Genomic DNA, 14,432 nt, shown 5'->3' on the forward strand with positions numbered 1-14,432 from the left:
TCATAATCATAATAAGCTAAAGCATAATTCTTAAGCTACCAGAGGGGGCAAACAGTGATAATACCAAAGAAAGAAAGGGAAAACAAAGAAGCAAGGTGTTAGCCCTAGGATGGACAGGGACAGGATCAAGAGCACAGGTATGCAATATAAAAGATCTAAAAATACCGGAGAATACAAGCAGAGATTGGTAACATTAACAGTTTACCAATCTGAGATAATAACAAGGCTTAATTCGAATGACGTCATGAGAATGCAGTACTGCTATAAAACGTGGATGACACTGCAGAGTCAAATATATACAAAGAAACCTTAACATGTCTTTAGGTGAGTTCTTCACCTGGATAATAATATAACCTCATGAAAATGTCAGAAAAAGGAATATAAAGGAAAACCAAGTTAGATGTCAAAAATTCTCAGTAACACAGGAATAGGCAAGAAAAGAGCAGCAAAGGATAACTGGAGGGACTGAGGATATAAGCTGTATCATATTAATCTCAGAGGATAAGATTTTTGTTTTTTGTATCAGGATAATAAAGAGCTATGGAAGTAGCAATGTAAATACTTCCTCTAGACCCTAGGGTAGATGTGATGTAATACCTTTAGGAAAGACAACATTCAATGAAGGTAAAGAATAGAAGGAAACATGCTATAGAAAACCCAATTTACAAGGGAAAGGGAAATTTGGAAGGATCCTATAAAAAGGACTGGAAGGCAGTCAACTGAAAAAGTAGAATTAATAAAACAAGAACATGTAAGAACATGTAAGAAAATATTTTCTGGCAGTATGAAAATTTTGAATACAATCAAGTCTATAAAATACGAATTTATAGGAAATGCAGAGAACAGGGGACCACAGTACACTATACCATGAAAAGGTTATCAGCAAAATCTACATTGTGGGAAATTATAACTAGTGTAGTTAAAAATAAAAAAGAGAAGAGATGTAGGAGAAATATAGATTGAGACTATAAAGTCACAATGTGTGGACCTTATTTGGATCCTAGTTTAAAAAAATACCCAATGCCATTTTAAAAAGCCATTTATGATATATCAGACAATTAGAAATTTGATTGCTTGCTGAATATTTTAAGATATTAAGGAATTGTAATTTTTTATTTGTAAAGCTTTTTTAATTTATTTTTGAGAGAGAGAGAGAGAGAGAGAGAGAGAATGTGTGTGTGAGAGAGAGAGACAGAGAGAGAGGGCAGGGCACTGGCAGAGAGGGAAACAGAGGATCCAAGCTAGCTCTGCACTGTCAGTGCAGAGTCTAGTGTGGGGCTCGAACTCGTGAACTATAAGATCATGACCTGAGCCAAAGTCGGAATGCTTAACCGACTGAGGCACCCAGATGCCCCCAGGTATTGTAATTTTTTAATTTAAAAAAGCATTCTTATATTGTAGAGGTGAATACTGAAATAATGGAAGAAATGATATGGTGTCTACAATGTGCTTTAAAATAACACCGTGATAGAGAAAGCAGATGGCACAGAAATGGCTCAGGTAATAAGGGCTATTGAAGCTGAGTAATTAGTATGTAAGAGTTCATTTCACCATTATGTCTACTTTTGTATGTTCAAAATTCTCCCCAAGGAAAAAGCTTTTTTTAAAGGATGTTTGCTATATTTCATCTAGCATTTCTTTTTTTTATATAATTTTATTTTGTTTTTTTAATATACATCCAAATTAGGTAGCATATAGTACAACAATGATTTCAGGAGTAGATTCCTTAGTGCCCCTTACCCACTTAGCTCATCCCCCCTCCCACAAACCCTCCCATAACCCTCAGTTTGTTCTCCATATTTATGAATCTCTTCTGTTTTGTCCCCCACCGTGTTTTTATATTATTTTTGTTTCCCTTCCCTTAGGTTCATCTGTTTTGTCTCTTACAGTCCTCATATGAGTGAGGTCATATGATATTTGTCTTTCTCTGACTAATTTCACTTAGCATAATAACCTCTAGTTCCATTCACATAGTTGCAAATCTAGCATTTCTTAATAAGAGTGTTTTCAGGTTATTCAATCAGAAAGTTTCAGGAAATGAAATCCCAGATTTTGTTTTGTATTTTACAATTCATCTCTCATGTACACTTGAAAGCAAAGGTTGTTCATAAAATTTATTACAGATTTTTTTCTTTTAAAGATTCTGATCTCGGGGCGCCTGGGTGGCTCAGTCGGTTGGGCGGCCGACTTTGGCTCAGGTCATGATCTCACAGCCCGTGAGCTCGAGCCCCGCATCGGGCTCTGTGCTGACAGCTCAGAGCCTGGAGCCTGTTTCAGATTCTGTGTCTCCCTCTCTCTGACCCTCCCCCATTCATGCTCTGGCTCTCTCTGTCTCAAAAATAAATAAACGTTAAAAAAAAAAATTCTGATCTCTAAATATAGTACAAGTAGTATTAGGTACTGGCAGGTTTTTAAAAATGAAAAACTGAAAAAAGAAACATGTGAAACTGAAATTTTAGCTGAGAGTAAGATGACAGAGGGTGTTTGGTTCCTCCTTGCCTGTTTTGTAGAAGAAGTATACTAAATAACTTTGTGCTTTTTTATAAAGTGAATATTTAAGTATTTATGTCAAAAATGTTTAAGTTAGCCATTAAAAGAAAAGACTTATAAGATCTTTAAATCTATAAGAAGGCAGAAAAGAAGGAAAAAAGTAAAGAAAATTAAAAGCAAAATAAGGTAACAAAAAATTTTTAAGTCCAAATGTCAACAAGTACAATAAATGTAAATTAGCCAATTAAAACCACTTTCTAGAAGACAAAGAACGTCAGACTGGATTTTCTTTTTTTAATCAAGGTATACAGTGCTTAGAAGAGACACAAAACCATACAGAAAAGTTAACCAAAAAAGGACATTTTTGTCAAATTGACAGGTGCCAAATGGTACTAACCCTTGTTGATCAGAAGCCAAACTATAAACTAAGGTAACTACAAAATACAAATCAATAAACAAAAGAAACCCTAATGAAAAAAAGAATGAAAGACATGAATAGACCAATAAACACAGGAGAAGACGGTAGATCTCACCTGTAATTAAGTAAATGCAAATTAAGGTGGGATATCGAATCATACCCATCCGGTTGCCAAATTAAGGAGTCCGAAGATACCAAGTGTGAAGGAGAAGATATAGAGCAGAAGGACCCTTCAAACACCTGGTTTTAGAGAGCAATTAGGCTACATTCAATCAATCTGAAGATATAACTATTCTACAAACCAGAAATTCCATTTCTAGTTATAACCCTAGAGAAATGAATGTAGTACTGCATCATGTTCATAGCAGCATTATTTGTAAGAACAAAAAAACCACAAACAGTGCTTCCCTTTGACAGCACAGATACTAAAATTAGAACACTACAGAGAAGATTAGCATGGCCCCTGTGCAAGCATGACACACAAATCTGTGAAGCACTCCATATTTTGGGGAAAAGAAGAGAGAGAGAGAGACAAACCAAGAAACAGACTCTTAACTATAGAGAACACACTGATTATTCCCAGAGGGGGAGGTGGGTGGGGGGATGGGTGAAATAGGTGAAGGGGATTGAGAATATACTTAACATGATGAGCACTGAGTAAGGGACAGAATTGTTGAATCACTATATTGTACATCTGAAACCAATATAACATCGTATGTTAACTATACTGGAATTAAAATGAAACTTAATAAAATAAAATAATAAAATAAAACAAATAATCTAAATGTTCATCAGTAGAAAAAAACCAGTATATAAATTGGAGAATCTTCATAATGAGAATATTATACATCAATTTTAATGAATGAACTAGAGCTATATATATGAACACACAGATACATGAATGTCATAAAGATAAGTGAGGTTTAAAAAGCAAGTTGTAGATTGATATTTATGTGTGATGCAATCTATTTAAACCCACAGTTTAATACTACTATATTCTTTATATTTTTATTTATATATTCGTAAATTATATTTAATATATAGATATTATGTGATTTATTTATATATTTATAAATTAGTTATATATTTCTATTTATTACTATATATTTTATAAATTACATTTATAAATATATATATTTATATGATATAGATATTTATAAATTATATTTATATATTTACAGGTACTACTATATATACTAAATATATACTCAGTATATATATATATATATATATATATATATATATGTATACACACATAAAATAAAAGTTTAAAATAGGCATGAAAATGATACTAACTTCAGGCTAGTAGGTAGTTACCTCTAGTGAGGTAAACAGGGGAGAGTCAGGAGTAGCAATAGGTAGATGGGCTTCAACTGTATCTATAATGTTTATTTCTTAAAGAAAATAAGATCCAAAGCAAAAAGTAACAAAATATTGTTAAAAGTGGATGGCAAATACAGACAATTTTATTTTCCTAATTTCCTATATGTTAAGAATATTTAAAAAAGTATTTTTAAATACTGAAATGAAAACAAAGAGGAAGAATATAGTCTTTGGTTTGGGACGCAAGTTTGAAATGGAACTGGGTTTGAATTCTGTCCCGTGTGATGTTACTCTGAAGTCAGTTTAATCTTTCTGCACTCAGTTTCCCTCATTTCTTAAAACAAAGAATAATAATGGCCATGACTTCTGAGGATTGTTGTAATGATTAAACGCAATAATCCACCTGAACTAATCTCATCCAGAGACTAACACTTTCCCTTCTCTTCACACTTTATTAGACAATGCTAGAGCTTTTCTTTTCTTTTTTTTAACATTTATTTATTATTGAGACACAGAGAGACACAGAGCGTGAGCAGGGGAGGGGCAGAGAGAGGAGGAGACACAGAATCGGAAGCAGGCTCCAGGCTCCAAGATGTCAGCACAGAGCCTGACGCGGGGCTCGAACTCACAAACTGTGAGATCATGACCTGAGCCGAAGTTGGTCACCCAACAAACTGAGCCACCCAGGCGCCTCTAGCTTTTCGTTTTCTTTTCCTTTGTTTTCTTTTTTTCTCTTTTCCCCTTTCCAATAATATAGGCAGCGAGGATGAAAAAAGTATGGCAATTCATATGTGTTGAAAAATAAAACTGCTGAAAAATGAAACTTCTCATTGAAGTTTAGTCACACTATCCCCTAAGACATGATGTCTTAGTTTAAATATTCCTGGAAGCAAAACCTCATACAGGATTCAAAAGTAAATTAGATCTGAAATTCAGGAAACTACGACAGAGAAACAGAGAAGTGGTATAAGAAAGGGAAGGCAGCCTATAAACTGCACTCTCAAACCAGCTACCAGAGTGAGCCTAATCCTTCAGAAAGGCTCTAGAAAACAGTATAAAAAGCATAATATCTCAGAATTATCCCATCCCAGGGATGAGCTGTAGTGTTTGTACAATAGCAACCCCTGAAGAGTTAAGTGGCTGAGGGCTACACACAGGAGTGTTAATTTCACAGCACTTCTGGCCTGGCCGCCAGAGCATTGGAAGTATGGCTTCCTACATTTTCAAGAAGAGTCAGCTGGTCGGAGATGCAAACACTAACTCAAGCACACTGAAGCTCCCAGGGGATAAAGGTGGATCACTGACAGCACCAACTACACCCATGCTATACAATGATGCTATTATTAAAGAGAACAAAAGGAGAAAAGGAGACAATGTGGTCTAGGCTCTACTAATTGGTCCAGAACTTGTTCTTCCCTCAACTTCTGCTTGAAAACAGTAACACTAATTTTGATTACATTAATTACATGTAAACTGATTTAATTTTGTATGTTCTTTAGAGACTGAACATTCTTCTTTGGTCAAAAATGGAATGTCCAGGTAACATGGCATAAGAAAAATGAATTCTAGATATAAAATTATTCAAAATATAGGAAAATTAATTTAGGAAAAAAGCTTTTGAAATTTTTTTTTTTTCAACGTTTTTTATTTATTTTTGGGACAGAGAGAGACAGAGCATGAACGGGGGAGGGGCAGAGAGAGAGGGAGACACAGAATCGGAAACAGGCTCCAGGCTCCGAGCCATCAGCCCAGAGCCTGACGCGGGGCTCGAACTCACAGACCGCGAGATCGTGACCTGGCTGAAGTCGGACGCTTAACCGACTGCGCCACCCAGGCGCCCCAGGAAAAAAGCTTTAACAGAGATTGCTTTTTAAGTATTTTTATCTCATATTCACACCATCTAATCCATTACGCTGCTCATTTTGTTTGAATATAAACATTACATTAAAAATGTTATAAAATCAGAAATGGTAGACACTATCACAGTAAGCACATCTACTATGAAACCATGAGTTTGAGCCCCATGTTGGGCTCTGTGCTGACAGCTCAGACCCTGGAGCCTGCTTCAGATTCTGTGTCTCCCTCTCTCTCTCTACCTCCCCCACTCACACTCTGTCTCTCTCTCTGTCTCAAAAATAAATAAACATTAAAAAAAAATTTTTTTAAACATAATAGTACAAAAGGACTAATGAAGACGCTTCTGGGATAACACAAGAATCTGACTTATTACATAAGACGTGTGTATCTCCTAAAAATGCAGATCCTATTAAATTCTGTGTGAATGTATTTGATAGGCATTTAAAAGTTCTTACGATTAAGGATGGGATTTTTTTTTTTTTTTTTTTTTTTTTGGCATAGCTTGTAATTCAAACTATCTGCTAGAAACAGTATACGGGCAAAAAAAAGAGAAGTTAGTCCTTATTTTTCATTGAATTCTCCTTATTATTGGTGAAGATAGCTAGGTATATTTGTTGTCCATGTGTATTTCTTTATGAATTGTGTCTGGCTTTTTCCTATTTTTCCTTTGTTGTATTTGTCATTTTTATAATTTATCAAAGCTCTTAACATATTTGTCAGAAAAGTAATAAGAAGAAATTTACCCATCGTATATTAAAATTTACTATAGGGGTGCCTGGGTGGCTGAGTCGGTTAAACATCTGACTCTTGATTTTGGCTTAGGTCATGATCTCATGGTCACGAGAATGAGCCCCGCATCAGGTTCATATGCAAATTTGCATATGCAAGTTTAATACAGATAAAGCATATTGTTAGTTTTTAACAATTTAAATCCAAAAATAGATTAATAAGAACAGACTCAAAGTTAACAAATACCCATTCATAAAGTACAAAAAAATAACACCTCACAATAAAGCCAAAAAGAGTAAAATAAAAACAGAAAACCAAGGTTAAATCCAAGTGTAAAATAAGAATAAAGAAAGAAATTGAATAGAATAATCAAATTAAATAATATGCACAAAGATCTGCTTATATCCCCAAGCTGTTGACTTCCTCATTTTATTTTCAAACACTGGAATACCTTCCATATGCTAAACATTGTACAGAACTTCAAAATAAAGAAACTGATAGAACTATTCCCTGACCTAGAAATCACAGTAGTTTCACAGAGGCCACTGTTGGAACAAAACAAAGGCTGGAAACAGACTCAACTATATACATAATTTAAAATATTAGTATTTCCCATAGCAAAGATAGATTATTTGATGCCAGTGTTAGAACAATCATCTGAGGGAAAAAAGTTGGATCCCATTTTATACCTTGCACTAACACAAATTCCAGATGGATCAAGAAAGCATGGGAAAGTTTCAAGATATAATTTCAGAGTAGAGAAGAGATCGAAGTATAATTTTTTTAAAAAAATAATAAAAGCAATGACTAATAGAAAGAATAGCATAAAAACCAAAAATGGGGGCGCCTGGGTGGCTCAGTCGGTTAATTAAGCGTCCAACTTTGGCTCAGGTCATGATCTCACGGTTCATGAGTTCAGGCCCCACATTGGGCCCACTGCTGTCAGCACAGAGCCCATTTCAGATCCTGTTTCTTTCTTTCTGTCTCCCTCTCTCTCTCTCTCTCTCTCTCTGCCCCTCCCCCATTTGTGCTCTCTCAAAAATAAATAAAACATTAAAAAATAAATAAATAAATAGAATATTTTAATAAATTGATGCTGCATATATTGCTCCATTTCTCAGAAAAACTCCAAAGATATCAGGGACACATCAAATATGGTACACCAACAAAAAAACTGCACAGCATAACTACCTAAGATAGGCAAGGCTAACGGCTACTGTCCAACCTTCAGCACACAGCAACTCTGTTCCCAAGATTGTACTAGGCCCATCAAGAAAAGCAGTGAACAGCAACATCATAGACATAGCATCATAGATTCCTGTGCCAATCCCTGTTTTATTTTATTTTATATTTTTGAGAGAGAGCAGAGCACAAGCAGGGAGAAGGCCAGAGGGAAAGAGAGAGAATCTTAAGCAGACTCCACGCTCAGCACAGAGTCCAACACAGGACTCAATCCCACGACCCCGGGATCATGACCTAAGCTGAAATCAAGAGTCAACCAACTGAGCCACCCAGGTACATCCAAACCCTGTTTTAAATCAGTGATTCTCAGTCTTGTCCTCAAACTAACACCATAGGCATCACCTGGGAAGTTGTTAAAAATACAAATTCTTAGGTCTCATTTTAGAACTGCTGAGACAGAAACTCTGAGGGTGGTACCTAGCAATGTATGTTTCAATCAGCCCTCTAGGTAATTATGATAAAACCACCAGGTTAGGGAACAATTCTAGTACAGCCAAAGAACAGATGAGGACCCTTCTGGTTGTATTCACATATTTAAAGGGCACTGAGGAGACTTAATGAAAGCAAAAAAGCCTTAACAAGGCTGTCCACAAGGGTTTAAAGGCAAGTAAGGAAAATGCTATTGAAAACTCAATAAAAGGATACCCTTGTTATAAAGTGTGGCAAAACTAGCACCTACAGTAACATGGGAAACGTAATATATACTTAATGAGTTAAGGAAATTCTAGGTAGAATGTTGAAGAAGCAGCTGGCTTCTTCTAGCTGCCTTTATAATTAAGAGATTAGAGAGGTAAACTAAAGAATGAGCCACTTTTTGAGTGCAATTTCAAGGAAGGGTTCAGAACATCCTTCCCAGCCAGCAGACTATTCTTAAAGTAAGAAAGGGCTTCCCGACAAAGATAATCTACAGTGGGACTGTAAGATCCACAGTTAAAACCTCAGAAAGATTTGGGGCACCTGGGTGGCTCAGTCGGTTGGGCATCCGACTTTGGCTTAGGTCATGATCTCACGGTACATGGGTTTGAGCCCCAAGTCAGGCTCTGTGCTGACAGCTCAGAGCCTGGAGCCTGCTTTGAATTCTGTGTCTCCTTCTCTCTCTGCCCTTCCCTACTCACGCTCTGTCTCTGTGTCTCTCAAAAATAAATAAACATTGAAAAAAATTAAAAAAAAAAAAAAACTTAGGAAGATCTAAGCAGCAAATTGATCCTTTCAGACAAAAAATGTTCTAAGGATCATTTAAGGGTATTGTTCCACAGCAGCCTCACAGTTAGCTGAAGATAAGAAAAAGCTCCTCTTAAAAAAGATTTGTAGGTATGGCTTTTGTCTGACGGAGTAGATTATGAACTAATACACAGGAAGTCCATGAAATTTTTTTAAAAAATTATTTTATTTATTTATTTTTTATTATTGTTTATTTATTTTTGAGAGACAGAGACAGAGCACGAGCGGGTTAGGGGCAGAGAGAGAGGGAGACACAGAATCCAAAGCAGGCTCCAGGCTCCTGAGCTGTCAGCACAGAGCCCAACGCAGGGTTCGAACTCACGGACCGTGAGATCATGACCTGAGCCTAAGTCAGACGCCAAACCAACTAAGCCACCCAGGCGCCCCTCCATGAACTTTTTAAAGGAGCTACATCAGCTTAGAATAAAAGGGGCAGTATAACTATATAAAATAAAAGGTGGCTTTTGGACCCTGAAGGACTACAGGCAGGAAGCAAGTTCAGATGGTTACTAAGTTGCAAAGACAGATGAGTTCTTTTGGTGAAACTGAATGATTCAGAAGTGAAAGCAATGACCAAAAGAACCAGTCATGGCCCACAAAGAACAACCTCTAGACAGCAGGATTGCACCCTAGTCAAGAAACTGCCAACGTGTTCCCAGCCAGGTTTCAGAATTGCTATATACTACCATGTGTCTCCTTTGTCCCTCTTTTTGAGCAGGAGTGGCCACTGCAATTGACACGTGCCTTTCCAGTCTTGTAGGTTAATTATGTGGAGGCATATAACCTACAACTTGTCTCTTCAGAGGTCTTTTGGTTAAAGAGCAGTCACTGTCAAGAAACCATATCCAAGGTTCCCAAGGAACCTCAACAGCATCTGGACCTGACTTAGTAGATGAGATACTAAATTTTGAGCTGATGTCCTGGTGGGATGTGAATTAGAGGTCTCTGAGAAGGGGGTTGGTGTATTTTTCACGTATTTTGGATGTGGGAGGCATGTGAAGTGCAGCAAAAAAAAGGCAAACTATGGCAACAGTATTGTCCAGAGATAGCCATAACAATCTCTCTCGTCCTGCATGTTTTCTTTCACGTGACCTTGCCACTCTCCAATTAACAAGTGGAGTTTACTCCCTGTCCACACTGTGTTCACTGAAACATTCGCTTTTAAATCTCAACTCACCATGTAAGAAAGCCAACCACATGGAGACTCCCATGTTGTAAGAAAGTCCAGCCCGCATGAACATGCTCCAGTTAACAGCCCCGGCTGAGATCTCACTCAACAGCCAGCATCAACTACCAGTCTTGTAAGTGAAGATACCTCTAGATGATTCTAGTCCCCCACCTTCAAGATACCCTTGGCCAGCAAGTCTTCCCAACTGAGGTTCCAGACATTGTGGAACAAAAACAAGGCATTCTTACATTAACAACTCAGGCAACAACAGATATTGGCGAGGATGTGGAGAATTGCACTGCTGGTGGGAATACAAGCTGGTGCAGCCACTCTGGCAAAAAGTATGGAGGTTCCCCAAAAAACTAAAAATAGAACTACCCTATGACCCAGCAATCGCACTACGAGGTATTTACCCAAGGGATACATGTATGCCGTTTCGAAAGGACACATGCACCCCCATGTTCATAGCAGCACTATCAACAATAGCCAAAGTATGGAAAGAGCCAATGGATGAATGGATAAAGATGTGGTATATATATACAACGGAGTATTACTCAGCAATCAAAAAGAATGAAATCTTGCCATTTGCAACTACATGAATGGAACTAGAGGGTATAATGTTAAGCGAAATTAGTCAATCAGAGAAAAGACAAGTATCATATGACTTCACTCATATGAGGACTTTAAGACACAGAACAGATGAACATAAAGGAAGGGAAGCAAAAATAATATAAAAACAGGGAGGGGGGACAAAACATAAGAGACTCTTAAGCATGGAGAACAGAGGGTTACTGGAGGAGTTGTGGGAGGAGGTATGGGCTAAATGGGTAAGCGACATTAAGGAATCTACTGCTGAAATCATTGTTGCACTATATGCTAATTTGTATGAAAATTTAAAAAATAAAGTTAAAAATAAAATAAAATAAAATAAAATAAACCAAGGCATTCTTGGTGTACCCTATGTGAATTACTGACCAGTAAGATCTGTGAGCCTAATAAAGTGCTGCTTTACATCACTACGCTTTGAAGTGGTTATATCACACAACAATAGCATCTGGAAATGAGCCAGTAGAGGGGAAAATTAATAATGCAGGAAAAAGAGGGAGAAATACAATAGTAAAGTCCTTGAAGGTAAAAGGAGATGGGTTTCTGTACCCAAGCAGGAGAAGCTTAAGATGGGACACTGAGTTCATTCATTGTAAATTTTTTTTTAATGTTTATTTTTTTATTTTTTTTTTATTTTTTTTTTAACGTTTTATTTATTTTTGAGACAGAGAGAGACAGAGCATGAATGGGGGAGGGGCAGAGAGAGAGGGAGACACAGAATCGGAAGCAGGCTCCAGGCTCTGAGCCATCAGCCCAGAGCCCGACGCGGGGCTCGAACTCACGGACCGCGAGATCGTGACCTGAGCTGAAGTCGGACACTTAACCGACTGAGCCACCCAGGCGCCCCATGTTTATTTATTTTTGAGAGAGAGAGAGAGAGAGAGAGAGACACCTAGCACGAGTGGGGGAGGGGCAGAGAAAGAGGAAGACACAGAATCTCAAGCAGGCTCCAAGCTCTGAGCTGTCAGCACAGAGCCTGAAGCGGGGCTCGAACCCACGAACAGTGAGATCACGACCTGAGCTGAAGTTGGACACTTAGCCAACAGAGCCACCCAGGTGTCCCTGAGTTCATTCGTTGTAAAGGAGAAAAGGGCAGAGTTTAGGCACAGATACAGGATGACAAGAGGTGTTACTGATGGTAGATTACGTTATTTAGAAATATGGAGATAAATACCGAAGGACACTGTTAAGAGATTTGAAAGTGGTTTACTGGGAAACAGGAATCAGAGATGGGGGGGGGGGGGAGGAGCAAGACATTGCTGATTTTTGTTATAAACCATAGTACACAGTTTACCATGTTTATTCGTGTTTCTAAAGTAAACAAATTTATTTTAAAAAAGATTTATTATAGGGGTGCCTGGGTGGCTGGCTCAGTTGGTTGAGCATCCGACTTCGGCTCAGGTCATGATCTCACGGTTCGTGAGTTCGAATCCTGCATCAGGCTCTGTGCTGATGGCTCAGAGCCTGGAGCCTGCTTTGGATTCTGTGTGTCCCTCTCTCTCTGCCCCTCCCCCACTCGCACTCTGTCTCTCTCGAAAATAAACAAACATTAAAAAAAATTTTTTTAAGATTTATTTTATTCCCTCATTGTCCAAATGAGGAAAAAAAACTAAGGCTCAATGATCACGTGACTGGCTCAAACTCACACACTAGGTTGACAGCAGTTAGTCCCCGAGGCCCTTATTTCCAAAACAGCGCACTTCTTCACATCACACTGCCTTTCATATTACAAAATATTACCTAGTGACAATTAATTTCGTAATCAGAATTTATTAAAGTCATTTAGTAAGCAGTAATGAATACACTGTTCCCAAGGACTGACAGCAAAAAAGCAGGCCAAAATATGTCCTTGGGAAATCAAAATAAGCATTCAAGCAAAACTAACCATCCAGGGACTATCTGAACCTAGTCCACCTTTGATAGCTATACCATATAGGCTTGAAAAACAGATAATGCTTCGTTTTGCCCTCTCCAGCTCTCCTAATCTAAATACTTTTAACCATGCTACATTCACTTCAATAAGTTATCTACAAGGATTTCTCTTTCCTTTTAGAAAGTAATGCCTTGGGGTGCTTGGGTGGCTCAGTCAGTTGGGCATCCAACTCTTGATTTCAGCTCAGGTCATATCCCAGAATTGTGGGATCAAGCCCTAAGTCGGGCTCTGCACTGAGTCTGCTCAATGATTCCCTCTCTCTCTCCCTCCACCCCTCTCCCCCACTCTCTCTCTCTCTCACTAAAAAAAAAAGGAAAGAAAGAAATTAATACCTTATCAGTTGATTTAGATTCTGCCAGTACAAATGCATCCAGAGATCACTTGTCTAACCTGCCAGGCTACTGAATGTCTAATAAGAACCAATGATGGGAATGCAAGCTGGTGCAGCCACTCTGGAAAACAGTATGGAGGTTCCCCAAAAAACTAAAAATAGAACTACCCTATGACCCAGCAATTGCACTACTAGGTATTTACCCAAGGGATACAGGTATGCTGTTTCGAAGGGACACGTGCAGCCCCATGTTTATAGCAGCACTATCAATAATAGCCAAAGTATGGAAAGAGCCCAAATGTCCATTGATGGATGAATGGATAAAGAAGATGTGGTATATATATATACAATGGAGTATTACCTGGCATTCAAAAAGAATGAAATCTTGCCATTTGCAACTACGTGGATGGAACTGGAGGGTATTATGCTAAGTGAAATTAGTCAGAGAAAGACAAATATCATATGACTTCACTCATATGAGGCTTTAAGAGACAAAACAGATGAACATAAGGGAAGGGAAACAAAAATAATATAAAAACAGGGAGGGGAACAAAACATAAGAGATTCATAAATATGGAGAACAAACTGAGGGTTACTGGAGGGGGAGTTGGAGGGGGGATGGGCTAAATGGGTAAGGGGCACTAAGGAATCTACTCCTGAAATCATTGTTGCACTATATGCTAACTAATTTGGATGTAAATTTTAAAAAATTAAATTAAAAAAAATGTTTAATTCAAAAAAAAAGAACCAATGAATGTTGGGGCACCCGGGTGGCTCAGTTGGTTGAGCATCCGACTTCAGTTCAGGTCACGAACTCGTGGTTCCCGAGTTCAAGCCCCATGTCCAGCTCTTATGCTGAGAGCTCAGAGCCTAGAGCCTACTTCAGATTCTGTGTCTCCCTCTCTCCCTTTCTCCCTTTTTCCCTCTCTCTCTCTCTGTCCCTCTCCAGCTCACACTCTGTCTCTCTCTCTCAAAAATAAATAGACATTAAAAAAAAAAACACTCAATGTCTACTCACTCAAATAATAAGTATAGGGCTAATTCCCACAAGGAACAGCAGTACATGTATAGTGTGATATAAAAGGACACAGATGAATGACAAACACTGTCAAAA

At 37.9% G+C, this 14,432-nt stretch overlaps 1 protein-coding gene and 1 non-coding gene across 5 annotated transcripts in view; one reads left to right on the forward strand and one right to left on the reverse strand.

Annotated features, from left to right (window-relative positions):
• JAK2 (Janus kinase 2) overlaps positions 1–14,432 on the reverse strand; it is a 120,817-nt gene that overhangs the window by 100,496 nt on the left and 5,889 nt on the right. The gene's annotated exons all lie outside the window — the stretch shown is intronic.
• LOC132676948 (U6 spliceosomal RNA) lies at positions 3,309–3,416 on the forward strand. Its single transcript, XR_009609157.1, has one exon. It is a non-coding gene; the product is annotated as a U6 spliceosomal RNA (small nuclear RNA).

This window comes from Panthera onca, chromosome D4, assembly GCF_046562875.1.
Source record: "Panthera onca isolate mPanOnc1 chromosome D4, mPanOnc1 haplotype 2, whole genome shotgun sequence".
In the NCBI taxonomy this organism is placed as follows: domain Eukaryota; kingdom Metazoa; phylum Chordata; class Mammalia; order Carnivora; family Felidae; genus Panthera; species Panthera onca.